The 24,054-nt window shown below is 46.0% G+C and overlaps 20 non-coding genes across 20 annotated transcripts; all 20 read left to right on the forward strand.

Moving 5' to 3' along the window:
- The first annotated feature begins 394 nt into the window (after positions 1-394).
- On the forward strand, positions 395-467 carry Trnar-ccu (transfer RNA arginine (anticodon CCU)). The gene has a single exon. It is a non-coding gene; the product is annotated as a tRNA-Arg (tRNA).
- A 502-nt stretch (positions 468-969) lies between these two features.
- On the forward strand, positions 970-1,042 carry Trnar-ccu (transfer RNA arginine (anticodon CCU)). The gene has a single exon. It is a non-coding gene; the product is annotated as a tRNA-Arg (tRNA).
- A 502-nt stretch (positions 1,043-1,544) lies between these two features.
- Positions 1,545-1,617, forward strand: Trnar-ccu (transfer RNA arginine (anticodon CCU)). The gene has a single exon. It is a non-coding gene; the product is annotated as a tRNA-Arg (tRNA).
- A 502-nt stretch (positions 1,618-2,119) lies between these two features.
- Trnar-ccu (transfer RNA arginine (anticodon CCU)) lies at positions 2,120-2,192 on the forward strand. Its single transcript has one exon. It is a non-coding gene; the product is annotated as a tRNA-Arg (tRNA).
- A 502-nt stretch (positions 2,193-2,694) lies between these two features.
- Positions 2,695-2,767, forward strand: Trnar-ccu (transfer RNA arginine (anticodon CCU)). Its single transcript has one exon. It is a non-coding gene; the product is annotated as a tRNA-Arg (tRNA).
- A 502-nt stretch (positions 2,768-3,269) lies between these two features.
- On the forward strand, positions 3,270-3,343 carry Trnar-ccu (transfer RNA arginine (anticodon CCU)). The gene has a single exon. It is a non-coding gene; the product is annotated as a tRNA-Arg (tRNA).
- Positions 3,344-10,188: 6,845 nt separating this feature from the next.
- On the forward strand, positions 10,189-10,261 carry Trnar-ccu (transfer RNA arginine (anticodon CCU)). Its single transcript has one exon. It is a non-coding gene; the product is annotated as a tRNA-Arg (tRNA).
- A 502-nt stretch (positions 10,262-10,763) lies between these two features.
- On the forward strand, positions 10,764-10,836 carry Trnar-ccu (transfer RNA arginine (anticodon CCU)). The gene has a single exon. It is a non-coding gene; the product is annotated as a tRNA-Arg (tRNA).
- A 502-nt stretch (positions 10,837-11,338) lies between these two features.
- Positions 11,339-11,411, forward strand: Trnar-ccu (transfer RNA arginine (anticodon CCU)). Its single transcript has one exon. It is a non-coding gene; the product is annotated as a tRNA-Arg (tRNA).
- A 502-nt stretch (positions 11,412-11,913) lies between these two features.
- Positions 11,914-11,986, forward strand: Trnar-ccu (transfer RNA arginine (anticodon CCU)). Its single transcript has one exon. It is a non-coding gene; the product is annotated as a tRNA-Arg (tRNA).
- Positions 11,987-12,488: 502 nt separating this feature from the next.
- Positions 12,489-12,561, forward strand: Trnar-ccu (transfer RNA arginine (anticodon CCU)). Its single transcript has one exon. It is a non-coding gene; the product is annotated as a tRNA-Arg (tRNA).
- Positions 12,562-13,063: 502 nt separating this feature from the next.
- On the forward strand, positions 13,064-13,136 carry Trnar-ccu (transfer RNA arginine (anticodon CCU)). The gene has a single exon. It is a non-coding gene; the product is annotated as a tRNA-Arg (tRNA).
- Positions 13,137-13,638: 502 nt separating this feature from the next.
- Positions 13,639-13,711, forward strand: Trnar-ccu (transfer RNA arginine (anticodon CCU)). Its single transcript has one exon. It is a non-coding gene; the product is annotated as a tRNA-Arg (tRNA).
- Positions 13,712-14,213: 502 nt separating this feature from the next.
- Trnar-ccu (transfer RNA arginine (anticodon CCU)) lies at positions 14,214-14,286 on the forward strand. Its single transcript has one exon. It is a non-coding gene; the product is annotated as a tRNA-Arg (tRNA).
- A 502-nt stretch (positions 14,287-14,788) lies between these two features.
- Positions 14,789-14,861, forward strand: Trnar-ccu (transfer RNA arginine (anticodon CCU)). Its single transcript has one exon. It is a non-coding gene; the product is annotated as a tRNA-Arg (tRNA).
- Positions 14,862-15,363: 502 nt separating this feature from the next.
- Positions 15,364-15,436, forward strand: Trnar-ccu (transfer RNA arginine (anticodon CCU)). The gene has a single exon. It is a non-coding gene; the product is annotated as a tRNA-Arg (tRNA).
- A 502-nt stretch (positions 15,437-15,938) lies between these two features.
- Trnar-ccu (transfer RNA arginine (anticodon CCU)) lies at positions 15,939-16,011 on the forward strand. Its single transcript has one exon. It is a non-coding gene; the product is annotated as a tRNA-Arg (tRNA).
- A 6,527-nt stretch (positions 16,012-22,538) lies between these two features.
- On the forward strand, positions 22,539-22,611 carry Trnar-ccu (transfer RNA arginine (anticodon CCU)). The gene has a single exon. It is a non-coding gene; the product is annotated as a tRNA-Arg (tRNA).
- A 502-nt stretch (positions 22,612-23,113) lies between these two features.
- Positions 23,114-23,186, forward strand: Trnar-ccu (transfer RNA arginine (anticodon CCU)). Its single transcript has one exon. It is a non-coding gene; the product is annotated as a tRNA-Arg (tRNA).
- A 502-nt stretch (positions 23,187-23,688) lies between these two features.
- On the forward strand, positions 23,689-23,761 carry Trnar-ccu (transfer RNA arginine (anticodon CCU)). Its single transcript has one exon. It is a non-coding gene; the product is annotated as a tRNA-Arg (tRNA).
- The last annotated feature ends 293 nt before the right edge of the window (positions 23,762-24,054 follow it).

A 24,054-nucleotide genomic window follows, 5' to 3' on the forward strand; every position in this document is an offset into this window, starting at 1 on the left:
GAAAATATGCACTTACTGACTAGCTGAAACGAAACTACGGCCATTATCAATCGAATTCTTAGCTGCGAAAATGTTTCGAAGCGCGATGGCGCTGCGAAAGGAAACGCTATTTTAAAATTACTTGTTGCTAAACAGTATGACACATATGAATAGTCAGTCAACTGTCTTGTGTGCAGGACTTGGAGTTCAGATACGCTACAGCCTAAGGCGGCAGGTATAAGAATTGCCAGCAGAAAGTAGGTGCATGGACTTCGATACATCTGAGTATGTACATGAACACAAGAAAGGCTCATGCGACGTCCTGACTCTCTGCAGACGTAGGGGAGCGCACCAGGAAGGGTAAACTTCGCAAGTGTTCATTTTAGCAAGCACACCGCCAACACCGCTCCAGCCAGCCTCTGTGGCCTAATGGATAAGGCATCGGTCTCCTAAACCGGGGATTGTGGGTTCGAGTCCCACCAGAGGTACACGTTTTACTCACTGGGGCAAAATCTCTCTCACCACGTACAGATGTAATAGTTGAGAAAGTTGGCCTTCCTGAGTGTTTACAGGTATCCCAGATATCACGAAGATATGAAAATATGCACTTACTGACTAGCTGAAACGAAACTACGGCCATTATCAATCGAATTCTTAGCTGCGAAAATGTTTCGAAGCGCGATGGCGCTGCGAAAGGAAACGCTATTTTAAAATTACTTGTTGCTAAACAGTATGACACATATGAATAGTCAGTCAACTGTCTTGTGTGCAGGACTTGGAGTTCAGATACGCTACAGCCTAAGGCGGCAGGTATAAGAATTGCCAGCAGAAAGTAGGTGCATGGACTTCGATACATCTGAGTATGTACATGAACACAAGAAAGGCTCATGCGACGTCCTGACTCTCTGCAGACGTAGGGGAGCGCACCAGGAAGGGTAAACTTCGCAAGTGTTCATTTTAGCAAGCACACCGCCAACACCGCTCCAGCCAGCCTCTGTGGCCTAATGGATAAGGCATCGGTCTCCTAAACCGGGGATTGTGGGTTCGAGTCCCACCAGAGGTACACGTTTTACTCACTGGGGCAAAATCTCTCTCACCACGTACAGATGTAATAGTTGAGAAAGTTGGCCTTCCTGAGTGTTTACAGGTATCCCAGATATCACGAAGATATGAAAATATGCACTTACTGACTAGCTGAAACGAAACTACGGCCATTATCAATCGAATTCTTAGCTGCGAAAATGTTTCGAAGCGCGATGGCGCTGCGAAAGGAAACGCTATTTTAAAATTACTTGTTGCTAAACAGTATGACACATATGAATAGTCAGTCAACTGTCTTGTGTGCAGGACTTGGAGTTCAGATACGCTACAGCCTAAGGCGGCAGGTATAAGAATTGCCAGCAGAAAGTAGGTGCATGGACTTCGATACATCTGAGTATGTACATGAACACAAGAAAGGCTCATGCGACGTCCTGACTCTCTGCAGACGTAGGGGAGCGCACCAGGAAGGGTAAACTTCGCAAGTGTTCATTTTAGCAAGCACACCGCCAACACCGCTCCAGCCAGCCTCTGTGGCCTAATGGATAAGGCATCGGTCTCCTAAACCGGGGATTGTGGGTTCGAGTCCCACCAGAGGTGCACGTTTTACTCACTGGGGCAAAATCTCTCTCACCACGTACAGATGTAATAGTTGAGAAAGTTGGCCTTCCTGAGTGTTTACAGGTATCCCAGATATCACGAAGATATGAAAATATGCACTTACTGACTAGCTGAAACGAAACTACGGCCATTATCAATCGAATTCTTAGCTGCGAAAATGTTTCGAAGCGCGATGGCGCTGCGAAAGGAAACGCTATTTTAAAATTACTTGTTGCTAAACAGTATGACACATATGAATAGTCAGTCAACTGTCTTGTGTGCAGGACTTGGAGTTCAGATACGCTACAGCCTAAGGCGGCAGGTATAAGAATTGCCAGCAGAAAGTAGGTGCATGGACTTCGATACATCTGAGTATGTACATGAACACAAGAAAGGCTCATGCGACGTCCTGACTCTCTGCAGACGTAGGGGAGCGCACCAGGAAGGGTAAACTTCGCAAGTGTTCATTTTAGCAAGCACACCGCCAACACCCCTCCAGCCAGCCTCTGTGGCCTAATGGATAAGGCATCGGTCTCCTAAACCGGGGATTGTGGGTTCGAGTCCCACCAGAGGTACACGTTTTACTCACTGGGGCAAAATCTCTCTCACCACGTACAGATGTAATAGTTGAGAAAGTTGGCCTTCCTGAGTGTTTACAGGTATCCCAGATATCACGAAGATATGAAAATATGCACTTACTGACTAGCTGAAACGAAACTACGGCCATTATCAATCGAATTCTTAGCTGCGAAAATGTTTCGAAGCGCGATGGCGCTGCGAAAGGAAACGCTATTTTAAAATTACTTGTTGCTAAACAGTATGACACATATGAATAGTCAGTCAACTGTCTTGTGTGCAGGACTTGGAGTTCAGATACGCTACAGCCTAAGGCGGCAGGTATAAGAATTGCCAGCAGAAAGTAGGTGCATGGACTTCGATACATCTGAGTATGTACATGAACACAAGAAAGGCTCATGCGACGTCCTGACTCTCTGCAGACGTAGGGGAGCGCACCAGGAAGGGTAAACTTCGCAAGTGTTCATTTTAGCAAGCACACCGCCAACACCGCTCCAGCCAGCCTCTGTGGCCTAATGGATAAGGCATCGGTCTCCTAAACCGGGGATTGTGGGTTCGAGTCCCACCAGAGGTACACGTTTTACTCACTGGGGCAAAATCTCTCTCACCACGTACAGATGTAATAGTTGAGAAAGTTGGCCTTCCTGAGTGTTTACAGGTATCCCAGATATCACGAAGATATGAAAATATGCACTTACTGACTAGCTGAAACGAAACTACGGCCATTATCAATCGAATTCTTAGCTGCGAAAATGTTTCGAAGCGCGATGGCGCTGCGAAAGGAAACGCTATTTTAAAATTACTTGTTGCTAAACAGTATGACACATATGAATAGTCAGTCAACTGTCTTGTGTGCAGGACTTGGAGTTCAGATACGCTACAGCCTAAGGCGGCAGGTATAAGAATTGCCAGCAGAAAGTAGGTGCATGGACTTCGATACATCTGAGTATGTACATGAACACAAGAAAGGCTCATGCGACGTCCTGACTCTCTGCAGACGTAGGGGAGCGCACCAGGAAGGGTAAACTTCGCAAGTGTTCATTTTAGCAAGCACACCGCCAACACCGCTCCAGCCAGCCTCTGTGGCCTAATGGATAAGGCATCGGTCTCCTAAACCGGGGATTGTGGGTTTCGAGTCCCACCAGAGGTACACGTTTTACTCACTGGGGCAAAATCTCTCTCACCACGTACAGATGTAATAGTTGAGAAAGTTGGCCTTCCTGAGTGTTTACAGGTATCCCAGATATCACGAAGATATGAAAATATGCACTTACTGACTAGCTGAAACGAAACTACGGCCATTATCAATCGAATTCTTAGCTGCGAAAATGTTTCGAAGCGCGATGGCGCTGCGAAAGGAAACGCTATTTTAAAATTACTTGTTGCTAAACAGTATGACACATATGAATAGTCAGTCAACTGTCTTGTGTGCAGGACTTGGAGTTCAGATACGCTACAGCCTAAGGCGGCAGGTATAAGAATTGCCAGCAGAAAGTAGGTGCATGGACTTCGATACATCTGAGTATGTACATGAACACAAGAAAGGCTCATGCGACGTCCTGACTCTCTGCAGACGTAGGGGAGCGCACCAGGAAGGGTAAACTTCGCAAGTGTTCATTTTAGCAAGCACACCGCCAACACCGCTCCAGCCAGCCTCTGTGGCCTAATGGATAGTCTGCCTGCAGCGGCGGTGGCGAGCGGTTCGTCGTGCTGTGCTTCGCTCTGCGGCTGGCTTTGTTTACATCCGCTGTGTAAGTCTGTGCGTTTTCGCCGGCGCTTCGCAGTAGTTAGATATTCTGTCAACGTTCGAAAATGCAGTAATGGCTCAACTTAGTAGAAAGGACACTCTGAAATTTACCTTTGATCGACGTTTTGCTCGACCTAAATCTTTCGAAATTGAGGATTGGTTAGAGGAAGTTGTTCAAGTTCCGTTTGAAGATACTGTTGGTTTTCACTTGTCAATTGTGAGTAGTGTGATGTACTTGAAGCTGAAAAACCCTGAGTTATGCGAACGAGTTGTCAATAATACCGGTGGTAAGCTTAAGTTTAAACACAGTGATGGAAATATTGGCGAAGTTACTGTCGATCATGTGGGACTTGGTATTCGAACAATTCGAATTTTTGAGCTACCCTTTGAAGTTCCTACAGATGCGATCAATCTTGTTATTGCACCCTTTGGGAAGGTCCTCAGTAATTTTGCAGAAAAATGGTCCGGTGCTCACAAATATCCGGTTTTGAACGGTGTCAGGCAGTTGAAGGTGGACTTATTACGACATATTCCGTCTTACATTAACGTTTGCGGTTATCGAGGTATCGTCATTTATGATGGTCAACCACGAACGTGTGCAGCTTGCAATTCTCCAGGTCATATTCGTTCTGAATGTATTCAAAGACGTGTTGTGCAGCTGCCGACAGGTGAACCGGTGAAGTCCGCGGAGATGACTATTTTGTCCACCACTTACGCTTCGGTGGCTCGCGACCAACCGACCGACCAACTGCCCATGGATACCGAAGTAGACATTCGCCCCCAACCAACCCTTCCTCCAACGGCCGAGCAACTTGTTGACATTTCTGAGCGACAAGAGCAACACCTGAGTGTGAGTGACGTGGTTGATTCCGTAGCGCAGTCCCCGACTCTGTCAACAGAACAAAATTCCACCTCCTCAGAGACGCAGGTCAGGACTGTGACTGCTGAATGTCGTTCCCCACAACCCCACCATGAAATCTCGGATTCCGATGAGCGTTGTCCACCTGCTAAATCCCCGCGGAAGAACAAGAAACGCAGAATCGCCCGCCAGGGTGCGGAAGAGGCGGCGGCGTCGTTGCGGGGAAAGGTGCAGCAAATCATGGACAAAGTCAGTGCAAAATCACCAGAATCCTCCCGACAACAGGCGCTAACTTCTGCACACCTGCGGGATGAAGATCGTGCAATCACGCTAACTGAGCCCTCTCGCGATGCTACCGGCCAGGTGTCTCCCATGTGCAGTGACGATGTTGATCATTGTTTAAAAGAACAACGACAACATCATCCTCTTGCGTCCAAGAACCCCAGCACTATAGACTGGGCGGCGGAACCAGAGGTCGAACACATGGACGCTGATGCAACTGATATTCCAGTCACTTCCCGATTTCCCGAACAGCCTTCTACGGCAGTAGAACCGGCACATGATGATAAGTTACTGGATCCACGGCAGGCAAACAAAGAAGAGGACTCTGACTTCTTTTAAAACGGCGCCGATTCCTTCTTACTCTCGTAAGAGCGTGAATGACTGATCAGCAGGCGTATAAAATTGGTACATTAAATATAAATAAAATCCGCAGTTCCCTCAAACTCGACAACATCGTAGACCTCTTATACGCCGCCGACATTGATATCCTCTTGCTTCAGGAGGTCGCCGACATTGCTTTGAACCACATTCCCGGTTATAATGTGACGGCCAATCCGGGACACGGTTCCGATTTAGGCACCGCTATTCTCACGAAAGAAGGAATTATCGTCCAGAATGTAGAACGACTCATAAGTTGTAGGGGAATTGGCGTGACTATCAATAATGTTAGACTCCTAAATCTGTATGCACCATCCGGCTCAACTAATAGGCGACGCCGAGCGGACTTTTTCAAGGAAGAAATACTTCCGCTTTTTGCAACACAATATGACCACCTAATATTGGCGGGAGATTTTAACTGTGTACTTAACGCCAAAGATCAGACGCCGCATTTCAATAAATCGATTGAATTAGAACAGATCGTCAAGGATTTACGTTTAGTCGATACGTGGGAGCACAAGTTTGGTACAACACCTGGTTTTACTCACGTCACGAATCATTCAGCGAGTAGATTGGACCGCATTTACGTATCGGACACTCTCAGACAGCGAATTTTACAAACTGAGGTCTGGCCAACCAGTTTCTCCGACCATGCGGCTTATATTTGCACGCTGAATTTGGGGAAACAGGAAACCTACCGAGGCAAAGGACTATGGAAACTAAATGTTGCACATTTAGACGATCCTGAATGCAGAGAAGCCTTCACTCGAGCGTGGAATGAAAGTGAAGCCAAATTCAGTACGTACGGCTCGGCATTGCAATGGTGGCTCGAATGCGCTAAACCGAAAATTCGTAAATCCATGATACAATATTCCCGGAATAAGAACTGGTGGTTTAAGAGAACGATGGAGTTTTATTATCAATGTCTTCGAGACTTATATACTCTTGATGCCACTGTGATTGACAACTACCCCCGCATTAAAAGACTGCAAGCAAAAATATTACTTTTGAAACGAAAACAGATGGAAGGTTACAAAATTAGAGGTCGGGTTTCGACTATGGCAAAAGGCGAACAGCCATCCATTTATCACCTGATACGTGAAACTAAACGAGCACGGACAAAGATCTTAACTGAACTACAATCCGAAGACGGCACGATTCTAACTCGGCAACACGATATCAGAGACGCCGTTCAAACTTATTACACTGACTTGATGTCCAATAAACCTACCGACGACGAAGCCCTTGCAGAGTTCCGGAGCAGCTTAACGCACAGGCTTCGCCCTGCGGATGTAGCCGAACTCGTCACCGATGTAACGGAAGATGAACTGGAAGATGTGGTGTTCCACAGTCCAAAAAACAAATCTCCCGGATGTGACGGTCTCCCGGTGGAACTTTATCAAGTCTTCTGGCCACAACTGAAGACAAAGCTGACGGTGCTCTGCAACGAACTTCTCCAACCGGACATGCCCATTCCTCCGCCATTCAGTGAAGGACTTGTGGTCTTACTCCCGAAACGGACGAGCAATAACACCGTCGCAACTTTGCGACCCATTACGTTGCTCAACAGCGACTACAAAATTTTTGCTCGCATTCTCGCAACGAGAATGAAAACTGTGATGCATACCGTCATTGGATCACATCAAACGAGTGTTGGAAAGGACAGAGCTATATATCAGACATTATCAGACTATCGAGATGTGATTTCTGTTGCGGACGCTTGCAAAATCCGATGTGCTATCGTAACTTTAGATTTCGCACAGGCTTTCGACAGAGTGAACCATCCTTACCTTTTCCAGATAATGCAGACTCTGGGTTTTCCTCCGCAGTTCATCAGCATCATACAGAAATTGTTACGGAATAGTACATCCAAACTTGTCGTTAACGGTCAGCCAAGTCGCGCCGTCCCGATAAACAGTTCTGTTAGGCAGGGCTGCCCTATGTCGATGGCGCTGTTTGCCATTGCGATCGAACCGCTGCTAGTCACCTTGACGGAACGTTTACAAGGACTCCACATACACGGGCAGAAGATAGTGTGCCGAGCTTACGCTGATGATGTTACCTTCCTAGCTATGAATGTCAATGAGGTCGAGAGGGGTCTCCTGATCATCTCACAATATGAAAAGGCATCTGGTGCGAAACTGCATTGGACGAAATCAGGGATCATGAACGTTGGGCAAGGCATAGGCGCGATCGGTCATGGCCAGCTTAAAGAGATCACTAGGATGACGTGTCTCGGTGTCGATTTTCGGAACACCATCCGCCACACCATTGCCGCCAATTATAAGCAATTGCTCAACAAAATTCGTGCTTGTGCGAAGTTACATAGCGTCAGGAAATTGGACGAGCTTCAAAAGGTTGAATTGGCCAATATTTATATCACTGCCAAAATCAATTATGTGGCTCAAGTTTTGCCCATCCCCACCGATATAGCCAAATGCATGCTGTCCGCGCTTGGACACTTTGTATGTCGTGGCCAGATCTTTAAAGTTCGATATGACACCTTGACACTCCCAACGCGAGATGGCGGACTCAGTCTCACCGATGTACACAAAAAAGCGAAAGCTCTTTATTTCTGCAAAACTTACAAGCTATGGAAACAGTCACCGACCAGTCTGACCGCTCTTGTCCTGAATGAAATCGCACCGACTGATCTTCAACCGCCAATTGATGTGCACCATATACCGACTGCGCTCTACCACTTCAAGAGTTTTCTCTTAGAGTATAGTTATGTCCATACAACAGTCTCTGAAAAGAATTTGACGACAGTTAAGGCAATCTACAACTCCTTTGTGGCAACTAAATCACGGAATGTTATCGAACAAAAATTTCCAAACTACAACTGGGACGCGACGTGGCAAAACATCCACAGCCCCTACTTACCTTCGCAAGTAAAGGCGACGTGGTACGCTGCCGTCAATAGAAAAATCCCGACGCAGTCCAGGCTTCATGCAATTCATTTGCAGGACTCGCCAATGTGTGTCACGTGTAATCTCATAGACAGCGAAGAACACCGTTTCGTCTGTGGTACCACGAAAGATATATGGGGTTACGCCCGACAGAAACTGTCGAGCATCAAGAGGACCTCACCATCTGCGATAACGCCAGCTGACTTTCTCAACCCTGAAGCAATCCCATTTCCCAGGACAAAGCGGAATGCTGTCAACTGGATAATAGGTCACACAGTGCACTATATTTTTAGTACTGGCGATAAGAACAAAGACGATTTCGTTCTATACCTGACCCTGCAGCACAGCATGATCGCACGCGAACGTAACTACAAGGCGACCTTTGCCAACTTTTTAAGCAAGACCATTGTGTGATATGCGATTCGACACTCGACCCGTCAGTCTTGCCATGACGGGGAACGTAATATTTAAAGAACGCCCGAAACTATACCACGAGACATGAATGCATGTTTAACCTTCTTTCGAAGTAAGGCGAAACCGACTATTCGCTACATCATTGAGGAGCAGCAGAGGACAATAACAGACGAAAGATGTGAAGACAACACTAGAGAAAAAAACAAACACTTTTCGTTTTCTTATATTTTGCACCAACAAAGGAGAAGATTCCTTTTTAATCACTTATTTCTTATTTATTTATTTATTAATCCTAACCAGAAAAGGTACTTTAGTTCGACACTGCTTAACATAGTTAAAAAAAAAAGAAAAACAAACAAAAAAAGAAAAATAAAAAAAAAAAAAAAAAAAAAAAAAAAGTGGTAGAGCACTGGTCTCGTCAACCAGGAGTCGTGATTTCGAACCTCACAGAAGGCATCCATTTTTTTAACTTTCCTGCAACGTGCGGAGCTACCTCGAGCAATATCTATCATATGGCAGTACACTGAATGAAAGGGATGTTCTTCAACCTATGACAAGTATTCTACTGGCCTAGGAGGTTTTCTGAATGCATAGGCAGAACAGTGAAAAAAAAAAAAAAAAAAAAAAAAAAAAAAAAAAAAAAAAAAGCTAGCTAAGTCGGTAGAGCGTGAGACTCTTAATCCCAGGGTTGTGGGTTCGAGCCCAACGCTTGGCGGAACGGAATTTTGTTCCGCTGCAGATGTAAATTACCGTTTTTCTGATTAAGGTGATATAATGTAAATATCAACTTTAACATTTGCCTACGTCTCTGTCAGTCGCAAAAAAAAAAAAAAAAAAAAAAAAAAATGGATAAGGCATCGGTCTCCTAAACCGGGGATTGTGGGTTCGAGTCCCACCAGAGGTACACGTTTTACTCACTGGGGCAAAATCTCTCTCACCACGTACAGATGTAATAGTTGAGAAAGTTGGCCTTCCTGAGTGTTTACAGGTATCCCAGATATCACGAAGATATGAAAATATGCACTTACTGACTAGCTGAAACGAAACTACGGCCATTATCAATCGAATTCTTAGCTGCGAAAATGTTTCGAAGCGCGATGGCGCTGCGAAAGGAAACGCTATTTTAAAATTACTTGTTGCTAAACAGTATGACACATATGAATAGTCAGTCAACTGTCTTGTGTGCAGGACTTGGAGTTCAGATACGCTACAGCCTAAGGCGGCAGGTATAAGAATTGCCAGCAGAAAGTAGGTGCATGGACTTCGATACATCTGAGTATGTACATGAACACAAGAAAGGCTCATGCGACGTCCTGACTCTCTGCAGACGTAGGGGAGCGCACCAGGAAGGGTAAACTTCGCAAGTGTTCATTTTAGCAAGCACACCGCCAACACCGCTCCAGCCAGCCTCTGTGGCCTAATGGATAAGGCATCGGTCTCCTAAACCGGGGATTGTGGGTTCGAGTCCCACCAGAGGTACACGTTTTACTCACTGGGGCAAAATCTCTCTCACCACGTACAGATGTAATAGTTGAGAAAGTTGGCCTTCCTGAGTGTTTACAGGTATCCCAGATATCACGAAGATATGAAAATATGCACTTACTGACTAGCTGAAACGAAACTACGGCCATTATCAATCGAATTCTTAGCTGCGAAAATGTTTCGAAGCGCGATGGCGCTGCGAAAGGAAACGCTATTTTAAAATTACTTGTTGCTAAACAGTATGACACATATGAATAGTCAGTCAACTGTCTTGTGTGCAGGACTTGGAGTTCAGATACGCTACAGCCTAAGGCGGCAGGTATAAGAATTGCCAGCAGAAAGTAGGTGCATGGACTTCGATACATCTGAGTATGTACATGAACACAAGAAAGGCTCATGCGACGTCCTGACTCTCTGCAGACGTAGGGGAGCGCACCAGGAAGGGTAAACTTCGCAAGTGTTCATTTTAGCAAGCACACCGCCAACACCGCTCCAGCCAGCCTCTGTGGCCTAATGGATAAGGCATCGGTCTCCTAAACCGGGGATTGTGGGTTCGAGTCCCACCAGAGGTACACGTTTTACTCACTGGGGCAAAATCTCTCTCACCACGTACAGATGTAATAGTTGAGAAAGTTGGCCTTCCTGAGTGTTTACAGGTATCCCAGATATCACGAAGATATGAAAATATGCACTTACTGACTAGCTGAAACGAAACTACGGCCATTATCAATCGAATTCTTAGCTGCGAAAATGTTTCGAAGCGCGATGGCGCTGCGAAAGGAAACGCTATTTTAAAATTACTTGTTGCTAAACAGTATGACACATATGAATAGTCAGTCAACTGTCTTGTGTGCAGGACTTGGAGTTCAGATACGCTACAGCCTAAGGCGGCAGGTATAAGAATTGCCAGCAGAAAGTAGGTGCATGGACTTCGATACATCTGAGTATGTACATGAACACAAGAAAGGCTCATGCGACGTCCTGACTCTCTGCAGACGTAGGGGAGCGCACCAGGAAGGGTAAACTTCGCAAGTGTTCATTTTAGCAAGCACACCGCCAACACCGCTCCAGCCAGCCTCTGTGGCCTAATGGATAAGGCATCGGTCTCCTAAACCGGGGATTGTGGGTTCGAGTCCCACCAGAGGTACACGTTTTACTCACTGGGGCAAAATCTCTCTCACCACGTACAGATGTAATAGTTGAGAAAGTTGGCCTTCCTGAGTGTTTACAGGTATCCCAGATATCACGAAGATATGAAAATATGCACTTACTGACTAGCTGAAACGAAACTACGGCCATTATCAATCGAATTCTTAGCTGCGAAAATGTTTCGAAGCGCGATGGCGCTGCGAAAGGAAACGCTATTTTAAAATTACTTGTTGCTAAACAGTATGACACATATGAATAGTCAGTCAACTGTCTTGTGTGCAGGACTTGGAGTTCAGATACGCTACAGCCTAAGGCGGCAGGTATAAGAATTGCCAGCAGAAAGTAGGTGCATGGACTTCGATACATCTGAGTATGTACATGAACACAAGAAAGGCTCATGCGACGTCCTGACTCTCTGCAGACGTAGGGGAGCGCACCAGGAAGGGTAAACTTCGCAAGTGTTCATTTTAGCAAGCACACCGCCAACACCGCTCCAGCCAGCCTCTGTGGCCTAATGGATAAGGCATCGGTCTCCTAAACCGGGGATTGTGGGTTCGAGTCCCACCAGAGGTACACGTTTTACTCACTGGGGCAAAATCTCTCTCACCACGTACAGATGTAATAGTTGAGAAAGTTGGCCTTCCTGAGTGTTTACAGGTATCCCAGATATCACGAAGATATGAAAATATGCACTTACTGACTAGCTGAAACGAAACTACGGCCATTATCAATCGAATTCTTAGCTGCGAAAATGTTTCGAAGCGCGATGGCGCTGCGAAAGGAAACGCTATTTTAAAATTACTTGTTGCTAAACAGTATGACACATATGAATAGTCAGTCAACTGTCTTGTGTGCAGGACTTGGAGTTCAGATACGCTACAGCCTAAGGCGGCAGGTATAAGAATTGCCAGCAGAAAGTAGGTGCATGGACTTCGATACATCTGAGTATGTACATGAACACAAGAAAGGCTCATGCGACGTCCTGACTCTCTGCAGACGTAGGGGAGCGCACCAGGAAGGGTAAACTTCGCAAGTGTTCATTTTAGCAAGCACACCGCCAACACCGCTCCAGCCAGCCTCTGTGGCCTAATGGATAAGGCATCGGTCTCCTAAACCGGGGATTGTGGGTTCGAGTCCCACCAGAGGTACACGTTTTACTCACTGGGGCAAAATCTCTCTCACCACGTACAGATGTAATAGTTGAGAAAGTTGGCCTTCCTGAGTGTTTACAGGTATCCCAGATATCACGAAGATATGAAAATATGCACTTACTGACTAGCTGAAACGAAACTACGGCCATTATCAATCGAATTCTTAGCTGCGAAAATGTTTCGAAGCGCGATGGCGCTGCGAAAGGAAACGCTATTTTAAAATTACTTGTTGCTAAACAGTATGACACATATGAATAGTCAGTCAACTGTCTTGTGTGCAGGACTTGGAGTTCAGATACGCTACAGCCTAAGGCGGCAGGTATAAGAATTGCCAGCAGAAAGTAGGTGCATGGACTTCGATACATCTGAGTATGTACATGAACACAAGAAAGGCTCATGCGACGTCCTGACTCTCTGCAGACGTAGGGGAGCGCACCAGGAAGGGTAAACTTCGCAAGTGTTCATTTTAGCAAGCACACCGCCAACACCGCTCCAGCCAGCCTCTGTGGCCTAATGGATAAGGCATCGGTCTCCTAAACCGGGGATTGTGGGTTCGAGTCCCACCAGAGGTACACGTTTTACTCACTGGGGCAAAATCTCTCTCACCACGTACAGATGTAATAGTTGAGAAAGTTGGCCTTCCTGAGTGTTTACAGGTATCCCAGATATCACGAAGATATGAAAATATGCACTTACTGACTAGCTGAAACGAAACTACGGCCATTATCAATCGAATTCTTAGCTGCGAAAATGTTTCGAAGCGCGATGGCGCTGCGAAAGGAAACGCTATTTTAAAATTACTTGTTGCTAAACAGTATGACACATATGAATAGTCAGTCAACTGTCTTGTGTGCAGGACTTGGAGTTCAGATACGCTACAGCCTAAGGCGGCAGGTATAAGAATTGCCAGCAGAAAGTAGGTGCATGGACTTCGATACATCTGAGTATGTACATGAACACAAGAAAGGCTCATGCGACGTCCTGACTCTCTGCAGACGTAGGGGAGCGCACCAGGAAGGGTAAACTTCGCAAGTGTTCATTTTAGCAAGCACACCGCCAACACCGCTCCAGCCAGCCTCTGTGGCCTAATGGATAAGGCATCGGTCTCCTAAACCGGGGATTGTGGGTTCGAGTCCCACCAGAGGTACACGTTTTACTCACTGGGGCAAAATCTCTCTCACCACGTACAGATGTAATAGTTGAGAAAGTTGGCCTTCCTGAGTGTTTACAGGTATCCCAGATATCACGAAGATATGAAAATATGCACTTACTGACTAGCTGAAACGAAACTACGGCCATTATCAATCGAATTCTTAGCTGCGAAAATGTTTCGAAGCGCGATGGCGCTGCGAAAGGAAACGCTATTTTAAAATTACTTGTTGCTAAACAGTATGACACATATGAATAGTCAGTCAACTGTCTTGTGTGCAGGACTTGGAGTTCAGATACGCTACAGCCTAAGGCGGCAGGTATAAGAATTGCCAGCAGAAAGTAGGTGCATGGACTTCGATACATCTGAGTATGTACATGAACACAAGAAAGGCTCATGCGACGTCCTGACTCTCTGCAGACGTAGGGGAGCGCACCAGGAAGGGTAAACTTCGCAAGTGTTCATTTTAGCAAGCACACCGCCAACACCGCTCCAGCCAGCCTCTGTGGCCTAATGGATAAGGCATCGGTCTCCTAAACCGGGGATTGTGGGTTCGAGTCCCACCAGAGGTACACGTTTTACTCACTGGGGCAAAATCTCTCTCACCACGTACAGATGTAATAGTTGAGAAAGTTGGCCTTCCTGAGTGTTTACAGGTATCCCAGATATCACGAAGATATGAAAATATGCACTTACTGACTAGCTGAAACGAAACTACGGCCATTATCAATCGAATTCTTAGCTGCGAAAATGTTTCGAAGCGCGATGGCGCTGCGAAAGGAAACGCTATTTTAAAATTACTTGTTGCTAAACAGTATGACACATATGAATAGTCAGTCAACTGTCTTGTGTGCAGGACTTGGAGTTCAGATACGCTACAGCCTAAGGCGGCAGGTATAAGAATTGCCAGCAGAAAGTAGGTGCATGGACTTCGATACATCTGAGTATGTACATGAACACAAGAAAGGCTCATGCGACGTCCTGACTCTCTGCAGACGTAGGGGAGCGCACCAGGAAGGGTAAACTTCGCAAGTGTTCATTTTAGCAAGCACACCGCCAACACCGCTCCAGCCAGCCTCTGTGGCCTAATGGATAAGGCATCGGTCTCCTAAACCGGGGATTGTGGGTTCGAGTCCCACCAGAGGTACACGTTTTACTCACTGGGGCAAAATCTCTCTCACCACGTACAGATGTAATAGTTGAGAAAGTTGGCCTTCCTGAGTGTTTACAGGTATCCCAGATATCACGAAGATATGAAAATATGCACTTACTGACTAGCTGAAACGAAACTACGGCCATTATCAATCGAATTCTTAGCTGCGAAAATGTTTCGAAGCGCGATGGCGCTGCGAAAGGAAACGCTATTTTAAAATTACTTGTTGCTAAACAGTATGACACATATGAATAGTCAGTCAACTGTCTTGTGTGCAGGACTTGGAGTTCAGATACGCTACAGCCTAAGGCGGCAGGTATAAGAATTGCCAGCAGAAAGTAGGTGCATGGACTTCGATACATCTGAGTATGTACATGAACACAAGAAAGGCTCATGCGACGTCCTGACTCTCTGCAGACGTAGGGGAGCGCACCAGGAAGGGTAAACTTCGCAAGTGTTCATTTTAGCAAGCACACCGCCAACACCGCTCCAGCCAGCCTCTGTGGCCTAATGGATAAGGCATCGGTCTCCTAAACCGGGGATTGTGGGTTCGAGTCCCACCAGAGGTACACGTTTTACTCACTGGGGCAAAATCTCTCTCACCACGTACAGATGTAATAGTTGAGAAAGTTGGCCTTCCTGAGTGTTTACAGGTATCCCAGATATCACGAAGATATGAAAATATGCACTTACTGACTAGCTGAAACGAAACTACGGCCATTATCAATCGAATTCTTAGCTGCGAAAATGTTTCGAAGCGCGATGGCGCTGCGAAAGGAAACGCTATTTTAAAATTACTTGTTGCTAAACAGTATGACACATATGAATAGTCAGTCAACTGTCTTGTGTGCAGGACTTGGAGTTCAGATACGCTACAGCCTAAGGCGGCAGGTATAAGAATTGCCAGCAGAAAGTAGGTGCATGGACTTCGATACATCTGAGTATGTACATGAACACAAGAAAGGCTCATGCGACGTCCTGACTCTCTGCAGACGTAGGGGAGCGCACCAGGAAGGGTAAACTTCGCAAGTGTTCATTTTAGCAAGCACACCGCCAACACCGCTCCAGCCAGCCTCTGTGGCCTAATGGATAAGGCATCGGTCTCCTAAACCGGGGATTGTGGGTTCGAGTCCCACCAGAGGTACACGTTTTACTCACTGGGGCAAAATCTCTCTCACCACGTACAGATGTAATAGTTGAGAAAGTTGGCCTTCCTGAGTGTTTACAGGTATCCCAGATATCACGAAGATATGAAAATATGCACTTACTGACTAGCTGAAACGAAACTACGGCCATTATCAATCGAATTCTTAGCTGCGAAAATGTTTCGAAGCGCGATGGCGCTGCGAAAGGAAACGCTATTTTAAAATTACTTGTTGCTAAACAGTATGACACATATGAATAGTCAGTCAACTGTCTTGTGTGCAGGACTTGGAGTTCAGATACGCTACAGCCTAAGGCGGCAGGTATAAGAATTGCCAGCAGAAAGTAGGTGCATGGACTTCGATACATCTGAGTATGTACATGAACACAAGAAAGGCTCATGCGACGTCCTGACTCTCTGCAGACGTAGGGGAGCGCACCAGGAAGGGTAAACTTCGCAAGTGTTCATTTTAGCAAGCACACCGCCAACACCGCTCCAGCCAGCCTCTGTGGCCTAATGGATAGTCTGCCTGCAGCGGCGGTGGCGAGCGGTTCGTCGTGCTGTGCTTCGCTCTGCGGCTGGCTTTGTTTACATCCGCTGTGTAAGTCTGTGCGTTTTCGCCGGCGCTTCGCAGTAGTTAGATATTCTGTCAACGTTCGAAAATGCAGTAATGGCTCAACTTAGTAGAAAGGACACTCTAAAATTTACCTTTGATCGACGTTTTGCTCGACCTAAATCTTTCGAAATTGAGGATTGGTTAGAGGAAGTTGTTCAAGTTCCGTTTGAAGATACTGTTGGTTTTCACTTGTCAATTGTGAGTAGTGTGATGTACTTGAAGCTGAAAAACCCTGAGTTATGCGAACGAGTTGTCAATAATACCGGTGGTAAGCTTAAGTTTAAACACAGTGATGGAAATATTGGCGAAGTTACTGTCGATCATGTGGGACTTGGTATTCGAACAATTCGAATTTTTGAGCTACCCTTTGAAGTTCCTACAGATGCGATCAATCTTGTTATTGCACCCTTTGGGAAGGTCCTCAGTAATTTTGCAGAAAAATGGTCCGGTGCTCACAAATATCCGGTTTTGAACGGTGTCAGGCAGTTGAAGGTGGACTTATTACGACATATTCCGTCTTACATTAACGTTTGCGGTTATCGAGGTATCGTCATTTATGATGGTCAACCACGAACGTGTGCAGCTTGCAATTCTCCAGGTCATATTCGTTCTGAATGTATTCAAAGACGTGTTGTGCAGCTGCCGACAGGTGAACCGGTGAAGTCCGCGGAGATGACTATTTTGTCCACCACTTACGCTTCGGTGGCTCGCGACCAACCGACCGACCAACTGCCCATGGATACCGAAGTAGACATTCGCCCCCAACCAACCCTTCCTCCAACGGCCGAGCAACTTGTTGACATTTCTGAGCGACAAGAGCAACACCTGAGTGTGAGTGACGTGGTTGATTCCGTAGCGCAGTCCCCGACTCTGTCAACAGAACAAAATTCCACCTCCTCAGAGACGCAGGTCAGGACTGTGACTGCTGAATGTCGTTCCCCACAACCCCACCATGAAATCTCGGATTCCGATGAGCGTTGTCCACCTGCTAAATCCCCGCGGAAGAACAAGAAACGCAGAATCGCCCGCCAGGGTGCGGAAGAGGCGGCGGCGTCGTTGCGGGGAAAGGTGCAGCAAATCATGGACAAAGTCAGTGCAAAATCACCAGAATCCTCCCGACAACAGGCGCTAACTTCTGCACACCTGCGGGATGAAGATCGTGCAATCACGCTAACTGAGCCCTCTCGCGATGCTACCGGCCAGGTGTCTCCCATGTGCAGTGACGATGTTGATCATTGTTTAAAAGAACAACGACAACATCATCCTCTTGCGTCCAAGAACCCCAGCACTATAGACTGGGCGGCGGAACCAGAGGTCGAACACATGGACGCTGATGCAACTGATATTCCAGTCACTTCCCGATTTCCCGAACAGCCTTCTACGGCAGTAGAACCGGCACATGATGATAAGTTACTGGATCCACGGCAGGCAAACAAAGAAGAGGACTCTGACTTCTTTTAAAACGGCGCCGATTCCTTCTTACTCTCGTAAGAGCGTGAATGACTGATCAGCAGGCGTATAAAATTGGTACATTAAATATAAATAAAATCCGCAGTTCCCTCAAACTCGACAACATCGTAGACCTCTTATACGCCGCCGACATTGATATCCTCTTGCTTCAGGAGGTCGCCGACATTGCTTTGAACCACATTCCCGGTTATAATGTGACGGCCAATCCGGGACACGGTTCCGATTTAGGCACCGCTATTCTCACGAAAGAAGGAATTATCGTCCAGAATGTAGAACGACTCATAAGTTGTAGGGGAATTGGCGTGACTATCAATAATGTTAGACTCCTAAATCTGTATGCACCATCCGGCTCAACTAATAGGCGACGCCGAGCGGACTTTTTCAAGGAAGAAATACTTCCGCTTTTTGCAACACAATATGACCACCTAATATTGGCGGGAGATTTTAACTGTGTACTTACCGCCAAAGATCAGACGCCGCATTTCAATAAATCGATTGAATTAGAACAGATCGTCAAGGATTTACGTTTAGTCGATACGTGGGAGCACAAGTTTGGTACAACACCTGGTTTTACTCACGTCACGAATCATTCAGCGAGTAGATTGGACCGCATTTACGTATCGGACACTCTCAGACAGCGAATTTTACAAACTGAGGTCTGGCCAACCAGTTTCTCCGACCATGCGGCTTATATTTGCACGCTGAATTTGGGGAAACAGGAAACCTACCGAGGCAAAGGACTATGGAAACTAAATGTTGCACATTTAGACGATCCTGAATGCAGAGAAGCCTTCACTCGAGCGTGGAATGAAAGTGAAGCCAAATTCAGTACGTACGGCTCGGCATTGCAATGGTGGCTCGAATGCGCTAAACCGAAAATTCGTAAATCCATGATACAATATTCCCGGAATAAGAACTGGTGGTTTAAGAGAACGATGGAGTTTTATTATCAATGTCTTCGAGACTTATATACTCTTGATGCCACTGTGATTGACAACTACCCCCGCATTAAAAGACTGCAAGCAAAAATATTACTTTTGAAACGAAAACAGATGGAAGGTTACAAAATTAGAGGTCGGGTTTCGACTATGGCAAAAGGCGAACAGCCATCCATTTATCACCTGATACGTGAAACTAAACGAGCACGGACAAAGATCTTAACTGAACTACAATCCGAAGACGGCACGATTCTAACTCGGCAACACGATATCAGAGACGCCGTTCAAACTTATTACACTGACTTGATGTCCAATAAACCTACCGACGACGAAGCCCTTGCAGAGTTCCGGAGCAGCTTAACGCACAGGCTTCGCCCTGCGGATGTAGCCGAACTCGTCACCGATGTAACGGAAGATGAACTGGAAGATGTGGTGTTCCACAGTCCAAAAAACAAATCTCCCGGATGTGACGGTCTCCCGGTGGAACTTTATCAAGTCTTCTGGCCACAACTGAAGACAAAGCTGACGGTGCTCTGCAACGAACTTCTCCAACCGGACATGCCCATTCCTCCGCCATTCAGTGAAGGACTTGTGGTCTTACTCCCGAAACGGACGAGCAATAACACCGTCGCAACTTTGCGACCCATTACGTTGCTCAACAGCGACTACAAAATTTTTGCTCGCATTCTCGCAACGAGAATGAAAACTGTGATGCATACCGTCATTGGATCACATCAAACGAGTGTTGGAAAGGACAGAGCTATATATCAGACATTATCAGACTATCGAGATGTGATTTCTGTTGCGGACGCTTGCAAAATCCGATGTGCTATCGTAACTTTAGATTTCGCACAGGCTTTCGACAGAGTGAACCATCCTTACCTTTTCCAGATAATGCAGACTCTGGGTTTTCCTCCGCAGTTCATCAGCATCATACAGAAATTGTTACGGAATAGTACATCCAAACTTGTCGTTAACGGTCAGCCAAGTCGCGCCGTCCCGATAAACAGTTCTGTTAGGCAGGGCTGCCCTATGTCGATGGCGCTGTTTGCCATTGCGATCGAACCGCTGCTAGTCACCTTGACGGAACGTTTACAAGGACTCCACATACACGGGCAGAAGATAGTGTGCCGAGCTTACGCTGATGATGTTACCTTCCTAGCTATGAATGTCAATGAGGTCGAGAGGGGTCTCCTGATCATCTCACAATATGAAAAGGCATCTGGTGCGAAACTGCATTGGACGAAATCAGGGATCATGAACGTTGGGCAAGGCATAGGCGCGATCGGTCATGGCCAGCTTAAAGAGATCACTAGGATGACGTGTCTCGGTGTCGATTTTCGGAACACCATCCGCCACACCATTGCCGCCAATTATAAGCAATTGCTCAACAAAATTCGTGCTTGTGCGAAGTTACATAGCGTCAGGAAATTGGACGAGCTTCAAAAGGTTGAATTGGCCAATATTTATATCACTGCCAAAATCAATTATGTGGCTCAAGTTTTGCCCATCCCCACCGATATAGCCAAATGCATGCTGTCCGCGCTTGGACACTTTGTATGTCGTGGCCAGATCTTTAAAGTTCGATATGACACCTTGACACTCCCAACGCGAGATGGCGGACTCAGTCTCACCGATGTACACAAAAAAGCGAAAGCTCTTTATTTCTGCAAAACTTACAAGCTATGGAAACAGTCACCGACCAGTCTGACCGCTCTTGTCCTGAATGAAATCGCACCGACTGATCTTCAACCGCCAATTGATGTGCACCATATACCGACTGCGCTCTACCACTTCAAGAGTTTTCTCTTAGAGTATAGTTATGTCCATACAACAGTCTCTGAAAAGAATTTGACGACAGTTAAGGCAATCTACAACTCCTTTGTGGCAACTAAATCACGGAATGTTATCGAACAAAAATTTCCAAACTACAACTGGGACGCGACGTGGCAAAACATCCACAGCCCCTACTTACCTTCGCAAGTAAAGGCGACGTGGTACGCTGCCGTCAATAGAAAAATCCCGACGCAGTCCAGGCTTCATGCAATTCATTTGCAGGACTCGCCAATGTGTGTCACGTGTAATCTCATAGACAGCGAAGAACACCGTTTCGTCTGTGGTACCACGAAAGATATATGGGGTTACGCCCGACAGAAACTGTCGAGCATCAAGAGGACCTCACCATCTGCGATAACGCCAGCTGACTTTCTCAACCCTGAAGCAATCCCATTTCCCAGGACAAAGCGGAATGCTGTCAACTGGATAATAGGTCACACAGTGCACTATATTTTTAGTACTGGCGATAAGAACAAAGACGATTTCGTTCTATACCTGACCCTGCAGCACAGCATGATCGCACGCGAACGTAACTACAAGGCGACCTTTGCCAACTTTTTAAGCAAGACCATTGTGTGATATGCGATTCGACACTCGACCCGTCAGTCTTGCCATGACGGGGAACGTAATATTTAAAGAACGCCCGAAACTATACCACGAGACATGAATGCATGTTTAACCTTCTTTCGAAGTAAGGCGAAACCGACTATTCGCTACATCATTGAGGAGCAGCAGAGGACAATAACAGACGAAAGATGTGAAGACAACACTAGAGAAAAAAACAAACACTTTTCGTTTTCTTATATTTTGCACCAACAAAGGAGAAGATTCCTTTTTAATCACTTATTTCTTATTTATTCATTTATTAATCCTAACCAGAAAAGGTACTTTAGTTCGACACTGCTTAACATAGTTGATAGTGTCATCATTTTTTTTTTTTTTTTTTTTTTTTTTTTTTTTTTTTTTTTTTTTTTTTTTTTTTTTTTTTTTTTTTTTGCCGTTAACGCCTCACTCACCTAGAAGAAATGGATTGAGTTCTGGTGGAAGAATGGATCCCTTCTGGAAGATCCTCATAAAAAAAAAAAAAAAAAAAAAAAAAAAAAAAAATGGATAAGGCATCGGTCTCCTAAACCGGGGATTGTGGGTTCGAGTCCCACCAGAGGTACACGTTTTACTCACTGGGGCAAAATCTCTCTCACCACGTACAGATGTAATAGTTGAGAAAGTTGGCCTTCCTGAGTGTTTACAGGTATCCCAGATATCACGAAGATATGAAAATATGCACTTACTGACTAGCTGAAACGAAACTACGGCCATTATCAATCGAATTCTTAGCTGCGAAAATGTTTCGAAGCGCGATGGCGCTGCGAAAGGAAACGCTATTTTAAAATTACTTGTTGCTAAACAGTATGACACATATGAATAGTCAGTCAACTGTCTTGTGTGCAGGACTTGGAGTTCAGATACGCTACAGCCTAAGGCGGCAGGTATAAGAATTGCCAGCAGAAAGTAGGTGCATGGACTTCGATACATCTGAGTATGTACATGAACACAAGAAAGGCTCATGCGACGTCCTGACTCTCTGCAGACGTAGGGGAGCGCACCAGGAAGGGTAAACTTCGCAAGTGTTCATTTTAGCAAGCACACCGCCAACACCGCTCCAGCCAGCCTCTGTGGCCTAATGGATAAGGCATCCGTCTCCTAAACCGGGGATTGTGGGTTCGAGTCCCACCAGAGGTACACGTTTTACTCACTGGGGCAAAATCTCTCTCACCACGTACAGATGTAATAGTTGAGAAAGTTGGCCTTCCTGAGTGTTTACAGGTATCCCAGATATCACGAAGATATGAAAATATGCACTTACTGACTAGCTGAAACGAAACTACGGCCATTATCAATCGAATTCTTAGCTGCGAAAATGTTTCGAAGCGCGATGGCGCTGCGAAAGGAAACGCTATTTTAAAATTACTTGTTGCTAAACAGTATGACACATATGAATAGTCAGTCAACTGTCTTGTGTGCAGGACTTGGAGTTCAGATACGCTACAGCCTAAGGCGGCAGGTATAAGAATTGCCAGCAGAAAGTAGGTGCATGGACTTCGATACATCTGAGTATGTACATGAACACAAGAAAGGCTCATGCGACGTCCTGACTCTCTGCAGACGTAGGGGAGCGCACCAGGAAGGGTAAACTTCGCAAGTGTTCATTTTAGCAAGCACACCGCCAACACCGCTCCAGCCAGCCTCTGTGGCCTAATGGATAAGGCATCGGTCTCCTAAACCGGGGATTGTGGGTTCGAGTCCCACCAGAGGTACACGTTTTACTCACTGGGGCAAAATCTCTCTCACCACGTACAGATGTAATAGTTGAGAAAGTTGGCCTTCCTGAGTGTTTACAGGTATCCCAGATATCACGAAGATATGAAAATATGCACTTACTGACTAGCTGAAACGAAACTACGGCCATTATCAATCGAATTCTTAGCTGCGAAAATGTTTCGAAGCGCGATGGCGCTGCGAAAGGAAACGCTATTTTAAAATTACTTGTTGCTAAACAGTATGACACATATGAATAGTCAGTCAACTGTCTTGTGTGCAGGACTTGGAGTTCAGATACGCTACAGCCTAAGGCGGCAGGTATAAGAATTGCCAGCAGAAAGTAGGTGCATGGACTTCGATACATCTGAGTATGTACATGAACACAAGAAAGGCTCATGCGACGTCCTGACTCTCTGCAGACGTAGGGGAGCGCACCAGGAAGGGTAAACTTCGCAAGTGTTCATTTTAGCAAGCACACCGCCAACACCGCTCCAGCCAGCCTCTGTGGCCTAATGGATAAGGCATCGGTCTCCTAAACTGGGGATTGTGGGTTCGAGTCCCACCAGAGGTACACGTTTTACTCACTGGGGCAAAATCTCTCTCACCACGTACAGATGTAATAGTTGAGAAAGTTGGCCTTCCTGAGTGTTTACAGGTATCCCAGATATCACGAAGATATGAAAATATGCACTTACTGACTAGCTGAAACGAAACTACGGCCATTATCAATCGAATTCTTAGCTGCGAAAATGTTTCGAAGCGCGATGGCGCTGCGAAAGGAAACGCTATTTTAAAATTACTTGTTGCTAAACAGTATGACACATATGAATAGTCAGTCAACTGTCTTGTGTGCAGGACTTGGAG

This window comes from Schistocerca gregaria, unplaced genomic scaffold (assembly GCF_023897955.1).
Source record: "Schistocerca gregaria isolate iqSchGreg1 unplaced genomic scaffold, iqSchGreg1.2 ptg000850l, whole genome shotgun sequence".
Classification (NCBI taxonomy): domain Eukaryota; kingdom Metazoa; phylum Arthropoda; class Insecta; order Orthoptera; family Acrididae; genus Schistocerca; species Schistocerca gregaria.